Source organism: Barbus barbus (assembly GCF_936440315.1).
Source record: "Barbus barbus genome assembly, chromosome: 5".
NCBI lineage: Eukaryota > Metazoa > Chordata > Actinopteri > Cypriniformes > Cyprinidae > Barbus > Barbus barbus.
In genome coordinates this window covers 11,032,497-11,050,578 of record NC_136733.1, presented here as the reverse complement: position 1 = coordinate 11,050,578, position 18,082 = coordinate 11,032,497, and the positions used below count along the sequence as shown (strand labels likewise).

General features: G+C 38.7%; 1 protein-coding gene across 1 annotated transcript in view; it reads right to left on the bottom strand.

Annotated features, from left to right (window-relative positions):
* Positions 1-11,811, bottom strand: part of LOC306869268 (neuronal migration protein doublecortin-like) — a 94,625-nt gene extending 82,814 nt beyond the window's left edge. The window contains exon 1 of the mRNA XM_079415955.1: positions 11,673-11,811. The gene's annotated coding sequence lies outside the window, so the exon portion shown is untranslated. The remainder of the gene's footprint in view (positions 1-11,672) is intronic.
* Between the last annotated feature and the right edge of the window lie 6,271 nt (positions 11,812-18,082).

Below are 18,082 nucleotides of genomic sequence, written 5' to 3'. Positions count from 1 at the left end.
ACTGAGTTTAAAGCATTTAATGTGCTTATAGTTTTGCAGACTTGGTCTAAAGATTAGGCATATCATGGTTCCACTAAGTGGGCCTTAAGTATCACTTTTAGTGTCTAAGCAATTTTTAAAAACTGTAAGCATTTGTGGTTGTGAATACAGTATTTCACAGTACGAAATAAAAGAATTGCATCAATCATGTGTAGTTGTGGATTTAAAGGCCTATTCTAAAGCCATGATTGGTTGGTGTTAAGTAAAGCAATGATTGTTTGCACATTTGAGGAGTTAGTATGAGGCACTGATGATTTAGTGTAGCATTTTGATAGGTTGTATGAGTCCTGTTAGATTTTTGTGTGTTATACAGAAAAGTGTGTGTTGTGTTTTGTAAAAAAAAAAAGTCAAAGGCTGAGAATCAGTGTATGGTTTTGCAGTTTGTGTGTGGTTCTGGTGTTTGAGTGTCAGGTTTCAGGAATTGTTTGACAAGTATAGATTTTGTGTCAGCAGTTGGAAAAAAAACTGTAAACAGATTGAAGAAATTATGTTGTTTTTCATTAATTTTCCCATGGTTAAACATTTATTTTGGATGCACTTTCATGCTTATTGGTAACATTTTGTCATTTTCTAGCCTGATGTATAGTAAGATGTAGTAGCATATAAACTGTTGAGTAGTTGACCTGACACAGTATAATTAAAGGTCTCTTTATGTTGTTCAGACATAAATATGTTCAGACAACAATATGTTCAGTGTTCTAGTAGAGTTAAACGCTGGCTTGACATTTTTTACAAACGCGTTGTAAGATTAAAAGTAAATGTACTGTCGGCGCCGGTAGCCTTGTGGGGCATCATGCTGACATATGGCGCATTTGTGCCTTGGATGTTCTGAGATCGAATCCCGCCTTGTGGACCTTTCCAGATTCCACCCCCTCTCTATCTCACCCACTTGCTTCCTGTCATATCTCCACTGTCCTATCAAGGAAAAAGCAAACCCCCTGCCCACCCCAAAAAAAGAAAAGTAAATGTACTTATAGCCACATTGCCCCTGAGGACAAAATGCTGTCTCTTTCAATAAAAGATATTTTGAAAAAACGGCAACTTGTTTATAACGATTCACAAAACAGTTTGTTGTGAAATGTGCCTAAAATATGGTCTAGCAAGGCAGCTCACAAGGTCTTGGAGCAGAGTTTATGCTTCTGTCTGATTAGAGTCCAGACTTAAAGGGAGGCAGATCCTGGCCACAGTGCTCTAGTGGACCAGGGCCAGAACTTCTAAAACGCAGCTGCTCTTTTAAACAAACCTCTCTCTACCCCTCCACAAAAGAAATAAGAAATAAAAGAAAGTGAAAGAGTGTGTTAGAAAAGGACAGATGTCTCTGCAGCAGTTCCAACGGTATCTTTTCACATCACCCTTTTCTGGAGGAAAAAGTGATTAAGCAAGTGCAAGAATAAAAAAAAATCACTCACATAAACACACTAACGTGCTTGATAATGGACTTGTACTGCTAGACATAAAGTATACATACATGGAAACTGGGGACCTGTGTGTGTGTGTGTGTGTTTTCTAGTGGTAAAATCACATATATCCATTGAGAAATGCAGTGTGTGAATAGAGTGAACATGAAATATGCTATATTAAATATTCTATTAATGCTGTTTCTTGGTTTATATATATATATATATATATATATATATATATATATATATATATATATGTATGCATGTATGTATGTATGTATATATACCGTATATATGTGTATGTATATATATATATATATACATACACTCACCGGCCACTTTATTAGGTACACCTGTTCAATTGCTTGGTAACACAAATTGCTAATCAGCCAATCACATGGCAGCAACTCAATGCATTTAGGCATCTAGATGTGGTGAAGACGACTTGCTGAAGTTCAAACTGAGCCTCAGAATGGGAAAGAAAGGGGATTTAAGTGACTTTGAACGTGGAATGGTTGTTGGTGCCAGACGGGCTGATCTGAATATTTCAAAAACTGTTGATCTACTGGGATTTTCACGCACAACCATCTCTAGGGTTTACAGAGAATGGTCCGAAAAAGAGAAAATATCCAGTGACGAAAATGCCTTGTTGATGTCAGAGGAGAATGTGCAGACTGGTTAGAGATGATAGAAAGGCAACAGTAACTCAAATAACCACTCATTACAACCAAGGTATGCAGAATACCATCTCTGAACGCACAACATGTCGAACCCTGAAGCAGATGGGCTACAGCAGCAGAAGACCACACCGGGTGCCGCTCCTGTCAGCTAAGAACAGGAAACTGAGGCTACAATTCGCACAGGCTCACCAAAATAGAAGACAATAGAAGATTGGAAAAACGTTGCCTGGTCTGATGAGTCTCGATTTCTGCTGCGACATTCAGATGGTAGGGTCAGAATTTGCCGTAAAGAACATGAAAGCATGGATCATTCATGCCTTGTCTCAACGGTTCAGGCTGGTGGTGGTGGTGAAATGGTGTGGGGAATATTTTCTTGGCACACTTTGGGCTCCTTAGTACCAATTGAGCATCGTTTAAACGCCACAGCCTACCTGAGTATTGTTGCTGACCATGTCCATCCCTTTATGACTACAGTGTATCCATCTTATAATGGCTACTTCCAGCAGGATAATGCACCATGTCACAAAGCTCAAATAATCTCAGACTGGTTTCTTGAACGTGACAATGAGTTCGCTTTACTCAAATGACCTCCACAGTCACCAGATCTCAATCCAATAGAGCACCTTTGGGATGTGGTGGAACAGGAGATTCGCATCATGGATGTGCAGCCAACAAATCTGCAGCAACTGCGTGATGTTATCATGTCAATATGGACCAAAATCTTTGAGTAATGTTTCCAACACCTTGTTGAATCTATGCCACAAAGAATTAAGGCAGTTCTGAAGGCAAAAGGGGGTCCAACCTGGTACTAGCAAGGTGTACCTAATAAAGTGGCCAGTGAGTGTATATATATATATATATATATATATATATATATATATATAAGTAATTAATAAGTCAACCTTGCAGTTTCTCACAACACTGCAATTGTAGGTTTACTAGGTTCCAAGAACATTCAACTGATGGCTGGATAGCTCTTCCCCCTCCAAAGTAAACCGTCATACAGGTAAGTATACATTATCTTATACGTACCACACATTAGGGTGACCAGACGTGCCATTTTCTGGCCAGGATTTCTACATTGCCTAAAATATCCAGGTTTTGGCTTTGTTTGGCTATATCCATACTTAGTAAATGTAATGATGTAAAAGTAGTTTGACCAAAAACATGCAGGCATTGTATATAATCTCCCTATTTAGATAACTAAATAAACTTGATAAAACATGGAAACCTAATGTGTGTGTGTGTGTGTGCGCGCGTTTTTGTGACATATGAGGACATAAATTTGTATAATGACATGAGTATGACATAAGTATTACAAGGAGAAGGTGACTTATGAGAACATTGCCCCATGTCCCAATTTTTCTAAACGCTTATAAATCATACAGAGTGATTTTTTTTTTTGAGAATGTAAAAATGCACAAAGTTTCCTGTAAAGGGTAGGTTTAGTTGTAGCGTTGGTGTAGGGTGATAGAAAATATGGTTTGTACAGCATAAAAAAATAAAAAATTACACCTATGGGATGTCCCCACTTTTCACAAAAACAAACGTGTGTGTGTGTGTGTGTGTGTGTGTGACATATGCCCTGCATTTCAATAAACAGTGGTCATCTGTCCATCTCTTTATCATTGAGGTCTCCTGCCCCCGACAAGTCTTTTACAACTTACACTTGCTCCTCCCACCCACCTTCTGCTGTCCCAGCCATTTGTCAATATTTTCATTCTGTTACCTCACTCTTCCATCTGAGCACACATTCCCTTAAAATACTCCCCCATAACCCTCTCTAGACCAATACTGGATCAATAAAGCTGCACTACTCGTTCCACTCTGCCTCATTACACACAAACACACACTTCTATTCAAAGCTAAATCAATATCTGCATAACAATGTCCTTATGTTTTCTTTTTTGTTTTTGTTGTTGTCTCCAGAACAGCCTGATGTCAATAACCCTGCTCCCCATTCCCTGTCTGCCAAATATTTGCCTTGTCAAGCAAAGTGTCCTGTATCTGGTTGATTAGCAGTTTTGTTTAAAATTTTGCCTGGAGAGGGATAGTCACTTAAATAGCAATACAACCATTTTGTTCATCAAGAATATAATGGATTGTGTATAGTATATTTCCAGAATAGAGGCAGACATTGATGTGCTATTGCTGTAACCTTTATTACATTAATAACAGCAGGATTAAATTACTGTTTTTTTTTTTTTAGAAAGGCTGTGTCACTATACTCTAAAGTAGTGGCTAAATAGCTAATGGAATCTTCATTAATCAGTATCTTCCATGCCCTACTGTAGGTGAAATTACCCAAAAACCTTTTTTTACATTTAGTTGTGCATTTATATTTTGATAAACAATTAGAAAGAATAATGTTCACAGGAACATGTTTCAAGAAAGTAAGAAAAAAAAATGATACTCACCCAGCATGGTGTTAACACACAACAAACATGCAGCATGGTTTATTAATCTAAAGCTTGATATGGCATGTCAAAACTATATCAGCATTTAAGAAGAGACATTAAATGTAGACGATGAAGACAAAAATGTACATCTTTGAAGGCTCATTCTTCTGAAACTTTAGAAGAGAAGAGCAAAGAAGAGGCTAAAGCAAACATATCCATGTAATCTTTAATCGCATTGCTATTTAGCAAAAAACTGAGATGATAAAGGAATCTTGCTTTTGATTTTCATTTACTATAGAGAAAGGTTCCAGAGCATTAGTACAGGTGCATCTCAATAAATTAGAATGTTGTGAAAAAGTTCATTTTTTCTTGTAAGTTATTTAAAAAAGTGAAACTTTCATATATTTTAGATTCATTGCATGTAAAGTAAAACATTTCAAAAGTTTTTTTGTTTTAATTTTGATGATTAGAGCTTATAGCTGATGAAAGTCAAAAATCAGTATCTCAAAATATTAGAATATTTACATTTGAGTTTCAATTAATGACCATCCCTACAGTATAAATTCTGGGTATCTCTTGTTCTTTGAAACCACAATAATGGGGAAGACTGCTGACTTGGCAATGATCCAGAAGACGAACATTGACGCCCTCCACAAAGAGGGTAAGTCACAGAGGGTCATTACTGAAAGGTGTGGCTGTTTACAGAGTGCTGTACCAAAGCATATTAAATGCAAAGTTGACTGGAAGGAAGAATTTGGGTAGGAAAATGTGCACAAGCAACAGGAATGACTGCAAGCTTGAATACTGTCAAGCAGAGCTGATTCAAACACAATCACAAGGAGTGGACTGAAGCTGGAGTCAGTGCATCAAGAGTCACCACGCTCAGACATCTTCAGGAAAAGGGCTACCAAGCCACTTCTCAACCAGAGACAATGTCAGAAGTGTCTTACCTTGGCTGTGGAGAAAAAGAACTGGACTGTTTAACTAAGTGGTCCAAAGTCCTCTTTTTTTCAGATGAAAGTCAATTTTGCATTTAATTTGGAAATCAAAGCCCCAGAGTCTGGAGGAAGAGTGGAGGCACAGAATCCATGTTGCTTGAAGTCCAGTGTGAAGTTTCCACAGTCAGTGATGATTTGGGCTGCCATGTCCTCTACTGGTGTTGGTCCACTGTGTTTTCTGAAGTCCACAGTCAAAGCAGCCATCTACCAGGAAATTTTAGAGCACTTCATGCTTCCTTCTGCTGATTTATGGAGCTTTATGGAGATGCTGATTTCATTTTCCAGCGGGACTTGGCACCTGCCCACACTGCCAAAGGTACCAAAAGCTGGTTCAATGACCATGGTGTTACTGTGCTTGATTGGTCAGCAAACTCGCCTGACCTGACACCCATAGGGAATCTATGGGGTATTGTCAAGAGGAAGATGAGAGACACCAGACCCAACAATGCAGATGACCTGAAGGCCACTATCAAAGCAACCTGGGCTTCTATGCCTGCCGAATTGAGGCAGTAATTAAAGCAAAAGGAGCTCCTACCAAGTATTGAGTACATACAGTATACAGTAAATTAACATACTTTCCAGATGGCCAACGATTCACTAAAAATTTTTGTTTTTTCTAATTTGTTGAGATAGTGAATTGGTGGGTTTTTGTTAAATGTGAGTCTAAATCATCACAATTAAAAGAACCAAAAACGTAAACTACTTCAGTCTATGTGCATTGAATTTATTTAATACACGAGTTTCACAATTTGAGTTGAATTACTAAAATAAATGAACTTTTCCTCGACATTCTAATTTATTGAGATGCACCTGTATATCCAGTGCTTTCAGACCTTTGGGAGAAGTCAAGCCTTTTGGATGACAAACACAAATCCTTTAGGTCAGGACTTGTCAAACGGATAAGGTGTTTCCATCTCTATTGATTTATTTTGAGAAATCCTATAAATGCTTGTCACTGCTACCTAGCTTGACGACACCTCAATTACCTCCTTAATCAGCACCTGACCTCCACTATCTTTAGTCTGCAATAATGGGATTTCTGAGAGTTACATTACAAGTCAGCTTGTTTGACTTCCTGAAACCAATCCAAAATCAACACACACTGCACTACCCAGCGAAGGAAAGAGTTCATTCTGACTCCATCACATGGACTTGCATTCCAACTATTCAAGGTTATGATACAAACTTTCATTTTAACATTTTGGTGGATACGCGCGTTCCCTCCAATATCTAAATCGATATTTGATATGGGGTTTTCAGCGACCAGTTCTTTAAGGCAGTTTGGGTGATTGTTATGGTGTTCATAGTCTCGCGTAGCCAGACCTTCAGACTGACGGCTGAAGGTCTGGAATAGATGTCCGCTTTCATTGGCCAAGGTCCGCCCATGAGGTCGTTTGACCGACATGTCAAACAACCAATCATAGTTCGTTTCGTTTAACGTTACGTTTCGGGGCGTGGAAATGTCACCACAATAACAAACAATCGGATGTATTTGAAAGATTCTATGCCGCGAACTTGAAATATTTCACATACTTTTGAAAATCCAGCGTTTAGTTGACCCTGATAAGCGTTCGTCATCATATTTGTAAACACGACGGCTTTCTTCTTTCGTGAGGGGGTTTGGCGCCACGGCATCTTTGTTTCCCGGCGGACCGAAAATCAACACGACACTCGCGTCTCCCGGACGTCCGGTTTAATTCAACCAGTCAGATGACGACTTCGACATTCCTGAAGTGTTTCCAGATAAGTGTGCCAGATGCATTAGACATTTAGCCAACATTCCGTGCGCGTGATGTCTGAGGCTGAGACTATGGTGTTCAGGGTGGCTGCTAGTTTGTTGCTAGGTTGTTCTGAGTGGTCAACAGAACGTTGCTATGTGGTTACTAAGGTGTTCTACAGTATTAGCTACCCCCCATGTTCATATGATTTTCTAGTCTCTCGATAGTGCTTGGGTCCCTCCAGCACTGTAAGTGTATGATTTTTTTTCTCAATTTATGTTATGAGATTAAAAAAAAATTATGATAACATTAGCCATTTTTAGTGGCTAGCTGTCAATAAGGCGGTCTGTGGCATTTAGACCTGGGCTTGTTGCCAGTGTGACTGCCAGAAGGGATTACAGCAGCTTTTGCAATTAAAGCCTGGCTACTATCCCTCATTGCCTCACCTTGGAATAGACACAATAATGCTAAGAAATCTGTAAACAAAGACACACCAGACACAATAAACGTATAGAGCTGAAAGAATATGAAATTGCACACATATATTCAGATGTGACATTCAAGACAATCCAAGGCATGATTACAAAAGACTGTTTAAAATGTTAAAGTGACACCCATGCAAAAAGGCCACAGATTTGTGCTGATTTATGGGTATGTCGTTGTCTAATCCTGTGCCTCCTGTCCCTCTGTACCAGTAACAAAAAAAGAGATTACATCCTTGTTGTGGTCACACAAACACACTACAATTCTTGAGTGCTTATGACCATTAGTGGTGCAGAGGGGAATTGGGCCTGGTCCACAGCTGACACAAGGGCACAAGCCAGAAACTGTGATCCACTGACTCAGCAAGATACTTATCCAGATATGCCAGTTCATGACAGCATTGGCGAAAACACCTCTACCGAGTTTAGGATTTTTGCGACACCCACTGCACATGAAAGAAATGAAAACTGAAAATTCTGTTATCATTTACTCACTCCTAACTAATTACCAACCCATGTTGATGTTAGCAGAATGTTTAAGCTGTTAGCTCTGTGCAAATGACATTTGAATGCAGGGGCAGACTGAAACAAAATTTCAGGCCGGGAAATCTCACACTCATCCAGGCCATCCCATACACTCACAACAAATTCTGAAACACGGACAACCCAGTTTTTTGTATGGCTATCACATTAAAAAAAAAAAAAATTTGAATCCTTCTGGGGACATGCAAACTAATTAAAGTTGTCTCCTGAACTGCACCTTCACTTCCATTTTCCTTTTCAGTCTATTTATTTTGCCCTGATATCTCACTGTCTCTCACGAGTTTAATACTCAAGATTTAACAAAACGAAACTTTCTATGTTGCCTAAATGTCAAAATTAGTACAATAATAACTACATCATAACAATATCTTAATAGAAAAATCCTAATACTGAACATGAGTCATATTTTTCCCTTTAACCATGATTTTATTATAGTAAAAGTCCAGTACCTTTTTTTCTGCAAATGGTTTATCATTTGTATTTAGTTTTACTACAAATTCCATGGTTAAATTCCATGGTTAAACTATGGTTAGTGTTGCAATAAATCATACTAATGGACCCTTTTCACAAGACTGTGATGACTGTGATTGTGATTTTTATATATATATATATATATATATTTTTTTTTTTTTTTATGTATGTATGTAGATTTATAACACTATATTTTGTATTATATCACCTTTGCATCAAATTACAAAAAAACTAGTTAACACTAATGCGAAGGTGTTTCTAATGCAGCGTCTATTGGAGGGACGGTAAATTTAACATCGTTCTCTCTTCTGACTGCCGTTATTAGCCTCTCTCAATTTTTTCCCTTTTTTTTTGAAGGTCATGAAAACACTATCATGGAGTTTTTCTTTTGCTATTTGAGTAAAATAAAATATATATTTGTGGTACTCTTCCATGGACCCTTTTCACAAGACTGTGATGGCACGTTTAGCAGTCACCAGCATCGTAATTTTTTTTTTAAAATTGATGTACATTTATAACACTATTATTTGTACTATATTACCTTTGCATCAAATTACAAAAAAATAAAAAAAAATAAAAAAATGCAGTTGACTCTAATGCGAGGGTGTTTCTAATGCAGCGTCTGTGGGAAGGACGGTAAATTTGACATTGTTGACTGCCGTTATCAGCCTCTCTCAATTTTTTTCCTTTTATTGATAGTCATGAAAACACTATTGTGGAGTTTTTCTTTTGCTATATGAGCAAACGGGAATGCAAAAAAATATATATAATTGTAGTACTCTCCCATTCACTGCTTTTGAAGTTAACCCAACTATGATGAGTTCCGCTGCCGAGAAACCTGGAAATGTGAAAAAGGTCCATAGTAACCATTGTCTTTGGATTTATAGTAAAACCATCGTTAATTTTAAGGGTTGTGTTTTTTTCTGTCCTCGCTCCCTCTAAACAGATTATAAAAAGATATGATTATTTGTCTACTAAATAACTTTACAATAGATAATGATGTCCTTGAGTGATGAGTAATGGGCTGCTACTGCTTAACTAGGTAAACGAAGACAAACTACAATAGCCTATTTACAGATGAAACTGACCTGCACTTGAAATCCTGAACAGCAGTTTTGCTTCTCTGCTCCACCTGGGTGCTTCCACTCCATTCTCAAATCTCTCGCATTGATTACTCTGATCGAAACCGTTTGGCAAGGCACGGAGTGCGCGAGCCGAAGATTTGCATTGCTAGTCACAACTAACCGATTCATGATTTATTAGAGATTTATTATCGAAATAAAAATAAAAACAGGGCAGCGGGCCAAATCAGCTGCCAGGACACCGGGAGTTCTCCCGGTTCTCCCAATGGCCAGTCCACACCTGTTTGAATGGGTGATTTTCAACAAATGGTATACATGTGTACACAAAGCCACTGTATGGCTTTATGAGGTTTTGAATATAGTATACAAGTCATTTGGACTACTATGATGGTGCTTTTTGTCCTTTATTTGAAGCTTGACATCCCCAGTCCCTATTGATTTTTATTTTCCTTAAAAATAGCTACTTGTTTCTGCTTAACACCTTGTTGTGTTTTCCACAAGAAAGAAGTAATACACATTTTTTTTTTTCTTTTGTAAACTATTGCTTTAAAAGCAAGCACTGTCTTGTTATCTAGTTGTATTATGTTGTGTAGATGTGATTCCTGCTGTTATTACAAATGTTATTCATTGCACTATTCCACCCAGGCTGTCAATGAAATAAGAGAAAAAAATAATAACAAAATAATTTTGTAAGAGAAAGACCTGCAGCTGATGTCACAGTGTGCTGCAGTATAGGGTCCAGCAACACATCACTCACTGAATCCCACCCACTGATAAAATTGGTCATAGTGAAAGCAAATGGTCTCCAGGGGCAAGTCCGTATGCCCCACTACCCCCATCCACCTACTCGCAGTGCTCTGCGAGCCTGTTTCATTGTCTCTTTGCTGCACTAAAGAAAATTCAGTAAGAGGCTTGTATCTCACACACACACAAAGTGCAACCTCCTGAGTATTACAGAAAAGTACCCTACAATGAGGTTTCCAGAGACAATAAAGTTTCGCTTACATTTGCTACCAATACTCGTTTGGATCATTTTGAAATTCACAATTTGGAACTAACCCAAAAATGATTCTAATAAGAATTTTCCTGTAAGATTATAAAATAACATTTTAAATCCGATCTTTTACACATGTGCTCCTAATAAGATTACGATTCTATTAGGAATAATATTAAAATTAATTTAAAGAAAATATTTTAGGATTTTAAAACTCCTACAGCTTCCTTTGTGACTTCCTTTAACTGTCCAGTAACAAGACATTATTCCACTAGCTATACAATAATAATAATAATAATAACAACAACAACAATCTTAATTAAAGTTTCATTTAATTTATGGTTAATTTAAGTTTATCCATAATATCTTAATTGACTATAGAGAATTCTTATTTGATACCATTAGTATGGGTTTCAGATTAGGAATCCTGTACACATTGCTGACAATGGCAAATGGTTCCTCCTAAAAATCGAGAATAAAATATACTACTATTTTATGTATGTATTTATTTTTGCTGTTATCCTATTTTATAATGTTTTATAATCATTATAATGTTGTATTAAAATGTATTAATATACACTTTAGATAGATAGATAGATAGATAGATAGATAGATAGATAGATAGATAGATAGATAGATAGATAGATAGATAGATAGATAGATAGATAGATAGATAGATAGATAGATAAGGGCTGCCTCGAACCTGAAACCACCTGACTGTTCACCCACTAACATTCTCAAAAATCTGCCTCTACACTTCTAACATTAAAGTTACTCACTAAACGTCAGCATAATAGCATGGCATACGTTTCGATTTCTACAACACGTTTCCTTTTAAAGTAAAAGTATACTGATGTTTGACTTACCAGTGGTACAGTGAGCTTCTAATGGTGCTGTGTGAGTGTGTGGGTGGGTGGGCGTGGATGCTGCAGGATCGCGCGGAGCTCCGTGTCTTTGTCTGCCGTTTCAGCTGCTGCTCTAACTGCGATGCCTCCTTACCGGCACACCGCGCGGTCCTAACGCCGCCCTTATAAACGCCCACAGTGTACAGTCGACGCCTACTGCAGGCTGCCCAGAAACATCTGCATTCATGTGGTAATAGACTGTCATAACCTAACCTGCAAGCCGAACGTACTGCAGTCGAATTTTATTGACTGTTGACTACACAATTATTGTGTTGGCTACACAATACTGCCCACTATGTTTAATAAATATGTTGAGAAAATGTATGTATTATGTAATAATAAACACTTCAATAGAATGATACATTGCGTGTTTAATTTAAATCATCCAGTTATCATCTTAATTGTTATTTACGCTATAAAAGAATAATTCACCTAAACTGGAATGACATGAGGGTGAATAAAAATTGACAGAGTCTCTTTAATAAAACAATAAGTAAACAGAACATAACCTTGTTGTGGAATGCATGCAGTCCGAATGTTCAGCGTTCAGATGCCCAATGTTCAGAACAGAATAGAAGTTATGCTGAAATTTTTATTACTGTACAAAGTAATGCCTTTATATTTTATTGTTATTGTGTTGGCTCAATGCAAATTCATTGACAAAATAAATTATGTATTTTCTGATATAAAGAACTTGAAGGAGTCTGAAAGTCTGCAGCAGCATACTATCAACCAGGGCTATTCGTTTAGCTTAATTTGAGGGCCGGATTATCAAATTGAACATTTGAAGGGGCCAAGGCGTTGGGGTCCGTTCAAATCTCTTTCCAGAGGGGCTATAATATTAGAAATGAATTTGAAATGCATATTCAGGAGAAAAATTAAATAATATTAGCAAAAGTATCATCTATAAAAGGTTATTTTTAGTGCTGTCTAACGATTAAAATGAACTAATTAATTAATTTCACATTTTCCGTAATTAATCACAATTAATATAATGTATTTATATTGTCATAATTTCACATTTTACCTCCAAATTAATGTAGAAGCGACATAAATGTGTAATTGTTTAAATACGATTAATGGCATCTTTTTTACTAAGTAACCTATTGTTAATGAAGACCAGTATCACTGATACTAATAATGCTAATGATGGCTCTATTAAATGCATTTCCCCTGAATTTTAGCCAGTAATTATAGCCATTCAACATTACAGTAGAACATTTAAATTTTAAGATTTAAAGGTATAGTTCACTCAAAAATGAAAATTCTGTCATTAATTACTCACCCTCATGTCATTCCATACACGTAAGACCTTCATACTGTCACAGATTGAGCCAGAGACAAACAGGTAAGTGAAACACAGGCAGGTTTATTGACAGGCTTGTGGAAGCAGACCGTGATGAGCAATGGCAGGTGATTAGAAAACACTATGATCATTTCAATGGTTCTTAGCTGTGTGCTGATGAGTGGTTTCTTTCCAGGTTCGTAAGAGATCGGAGACCAGGAAAGAAGGAGTACTACGCTGGAGAATCGTTGGAGAATCGTCAGGAGATCAAGAGGTAAGTACACACTGGTAAATTGTGCACATAGAGTCTGGGGACAATACAGGGATGTGAACGGTAGACCGGAGGAGGAGGGAGTGTGGAGAGTGTGCAGATATAGTGGAGCTGATGAGTGCTGACAGGTGGTGGTGATCAGTGACGAGGAGATTGTGATCAGGTGTGTCGTGACTGGGCTGATGACTGTGATGGATCCCTGACAATACGCCCCCCTCCAGAAGGCACGTCCCCGCGCCATACAACATCCAGTGGTGAGGGGGGGTGGGCGCTCTGGAGGCCTCCAGGGACCAGGAGACGACAGGAGACAGACGACCTCCAGGGCAGCTCCCGTTCCGGGACCCATGGTGGGTCAGGGGACTCGGAAGGCCATGACGGGCCCTGGAGAGGCGGGCTCTGGAGGGCACTTGCGAGGAGCTGGCATTGGAGGGTGCTCAGGAGGCGCAGGCACAGCATAGCGCTTTTGAGGGGATGGCGGTGTAGAATTCCCCGCGGACGGCGGGCTTGGGAGAGCGGCGGGCTTGTGTTGGCCACGGGCGGCTGTTTTGCTTTGGCCATGGACAACAGCGGGCTGGTTCTGGCTCGGGCCTGGACACTTCCCAGACACCGGAAGATCCCTTCTCTCCAACTTAATCCAGTGGTGTCTGGGAGGTCCACGGGGTGATGGAAATTGGCCCCGAGCCAGAACAGATGATTGAGGGTGTCGTCATCCCACGCCGTAGCCACGGCAAGCTTGCAGAACCCCCCAGCATATTCATAGAACGGGAGGTCTCGATAGGCAAGGGCGATGACTTGTGCGGCGACTTCCATAGAAGTGTCGGTGTTGGTCCGGTCATCTGTCACAAATGGGCCAGAGACAAACAGGTAAGTGAAACACAGGCAGGTTTATTGACAGGCTTGTGGAAGCAGATCGTGATGAGCAATGGCAGGTGAGTATCAAACACTATGATCAGTTCAATGGTTCTTAGCTGTATGCTGATGAGTGGTTTCTTTGCAGGTTCGTAGGAGATTGGAGATCAGGAATGAAGGAGTACTATGCTGGAGAATCATCAGGAGATCAAGAGGTAAGTACTGGTAAGTCGTGCACATAGAGTCTGGGGACAGTACATGGATATGAACGGTAGACCGGATGAGGAGGGAGTGTGGAGAGTGTGCAGATATAGTGGAGCTGATGAGTGCTGACAGGTGCTGGTGATCAGTGACGAGGAGATTGTGATCAGGTGTGTGTTGTGACTGGGCTGATGACTGTGATGGATCCCTGACACATACATCTGCAGAACACAAATTAAGATATTTTTGAGCTTTCTGACCCTCCATGGTAGACAGCAACGCAACTACCATGATTAAGGCCCAGAAAGGTAATAAGGACATCATTAAAATAGACCATGTGAATTTTATGAAGCTACAAGAATACTTTGTGCGCAAAGAAAACGAAAATAACGACTAAATAAAAAAAAAAAATAATCTTCTGTGTCAGTCTTCAATGCGCTTTCATGAGAGTGCCACAACAAATGCATGCAGTGCTGCTGACATATTTTAATGACGTCCTCACTACTTTTCTGTGTTGTTGTCTATGCAGGGACAGAAAGTTCTCGGATTTCATCAAACATATCTTAATTTGTGTTTCAAAGATGAATTAAGGTCTTACGAGTTTGGAATGATGAGGGTGATTACACAATTTTCACTTTTGGGTAAATTATACCTAGGCTCTTAAAAATATAACAACTTTTGACTTTTTTTACTTTTAAAATATTTTTTTTAATTAAACAATCTTCTCATAAACTTTAAATTGTAGGGGAGACCGGGGATGGCTGTAACATTTTTTTTGACATTTCTGTCAAACTAGTTACAAGTATCTGCTATTAAATTCCATAGCTGTTATCTTTCCAGCACAAACAGAAAATTCATGGTTTAGTTTCAAACAAGAGTGAAATGTTACAATTCACCCAATAGTCTGGGTTACTTTTAACATACCCTGGGGTAACATTAATATGTAACATTATGAAACATAAAAAAAAAGAAAAAAAAAAAAAGGATTTTAAAAGCTTATTATTCAGCACTGATTTTTTTTACATAATTGGTGTGTGTTTAAGCATGTTTGTTAATGTCAGACATAAAAAAGTAAAATTGAACTTGAACATTTAGAGACACCCCTCGGTTTCTCTTGCTCTTCCAAGACCTAGGCATACTGAAAACGCATATATATATATATATATATATATATATATTCATTGAGTCTTGTAGCCATGAACTAACTCACCTTACAGCTAACAGCCAAAACATCTACCCAGATGAAGATAATTTACCTTTGATGAGTTTAACTAAAAAGCAGGGACTGCCATCACGAAAATAAATGACGTATCCACCTTATTCTTCAAGTAAAAATGGGTATTTGTAAATTTTATGGGTTTTACTTCCGGTCTCATTTGCTCCCCGCTATTTTTAGCTGTACAAAACCACTCGTTTTGCTGCTAATTTTGCTGCATACTGCAAATTGGTGTGTCTTATCATATTATTTTAGTGTATTATCTTAATTATAAACACACTTGTTTGTAATGCAGTTTTACCATTTACTGCATGTTCTTATTCTTCTTATTATTTCCCTATAGTGGCTAATGAACAGGAAGTCTCGTCCATAGGTTTACTTCCATGTTTAGGAATGAGGTGGATAAAAACAATAGCGAGTCGTAGCAGAACTGTGACTCTTGAGCCTTGGCCTTCTCCCCTACCCTCAAACAAAACTACAAGCCTAGTTTACTGTGCACTCTTCTAAAAGTCATTCCACCTCTGAAACAAGAGGCTAATCCAGCCTTAAGGGGGTCTCATGCCAGACAACAATATACTTATACAACCCGAATTCCGGAAATGTTGGGACATTTTTGAAAATTTGAATAAAATGAAAACTAAAAGAATTTCAAATCACATGAGCCAAGATTTAATTCACAATAGAGCATAGATAACATAACAAATATTTAAACTGAGAAATTTTACAATGTTATGCACAAAATGAGCTCATTTCAAATTTGATGACTGCTACAGGTCTCAAAATAGTTGGGACGGGGGCATGTTTACCATGGTGTAGCATCTCCTCTTCTTTTCAAAACAGTTTGAAGATGTCTGGGCATTGAGGTAATGAGTTTCTGGAGTTTTGGTGTTGGAATTTGGTCCCATTCTTGCCTGATATAGGTTTCCAGCTGCTGAAGAGTTTGTGGTTGTCTTTGGCATATTTTTTGTTTAATGCCAAACATTCTCTATAGGTGAAAGATCGGGGAAGTCGTGGCCTAATGGTTAGAGAGTCGGACTCGTAATCCAAAGGTTGCGGGTTCGAGTCTCGGGCCGGCAGGGATTGTAGGTGGGGGGAGTGAATGTCCAGCGCTCTCTCCACCCTCAATACCACGACTGAGGTGCCCTTGAGCAGGGCACCGAACCCCCGAGTATGGGTCACCATACTTGGCAGTATGTCACTTCACTTCAAGATCTGGACTGCAGGCATGCCAATTCAGCACCCGGACTCTTCTACTACGAAGCCATGCTGTTGTAATAGCTGTAGTATGTGGTTTTGCGTTGTCTGGAGGGGAGCATAATATGTTGCTCTAAAACCTTTATATACTATTCAGCATTCATAGTGCCTTCCAAAACATGCAAGCTGCCCATACTGTATGCACTTATGCACCCTCATATCATCAGAGATGCTGGCTTTTGAACGGAACGCTGATAACACGTTGGAAGGTCTCCCTCCTCTTTAGCCCGGACGCCACGGCGTCTGTAATTTCCAACAAGAATGTCAAATTTGGACTCGTCTGACCATAGAAAACTTTTCCACTTTGAAACAGTCCAATTTAAATGAGCCTTGGCCCACAGGACACGACAGAGCTTCTGGACCATGTTCACATATGGCTTCCTTTTGCCTGATAGAGCTTTAGTTGGCATCTGCAGATGCCACGGCGGATTGTGTTTACCGACAGTGGTTTCTGGAAGTATTCTAGGGCCCATTTAGTAATGTCAATTCATGACAGAATCATGTCGATGAGTGATGCAGTGTCGTTTGAGGGCCCGAAGACCACGGGCATCCAACAAAGGTCTTCAGCATTGTCCCTTACGCACAGAGATTTCTCCAGTTTCTCTGAATCTTTTGATGATGTTATGCACTGTAGATGATGAGATTTGTAAAACCTTTACAATTTGATATTGAGGAACATTGCTTTTAAAGTATTCCACAATCTTTTTACGCACTCGTTCATAGATTGGAGAGCCTCTGGCCATCTTTATTTCTAAGAGACTCTGCCTCTCTAAGACATACTTTTTATAGCTAATCATGTTACAGACCTGGTGTCAATTAACTTATTTAATTGTTCTCCCAGCTGAATTTTTTTTTTTCAAAATGTCTTGCTTTTTCAGTCCTTTGTTGCCCCCATATATATACTGTATATATATATATATATATATATATATATGTGTGTGTGTGTGTGTGTGTGTGTGTGTGTGTGAAGAGTTTGGTGCCAAAACGCGATAAACGCCACTTTTTAAAAAATGAGTTTCCACCAAAATCAGTATTGTATCTGGTCGGTATTGACAAGTCTGTTTTTAAATTTTATGCAAAATGTGATATTTGTCGTGTTATTCTGTCATCTTTTCTCCTTTTTTTCCAAACCGCGACAAATGCCAGTCTCCTTTCTCTGCAGAATGCGATAAATCCGCTCAGCCAATCACAGCGCACCATTCCACGCACTATAAACAGTACCGGTAATGGCGGCGTTTTGAATACACCCGGCATCCTAGTTTTCCTCATCTACTTTGTACTTTGTGATCAACAAA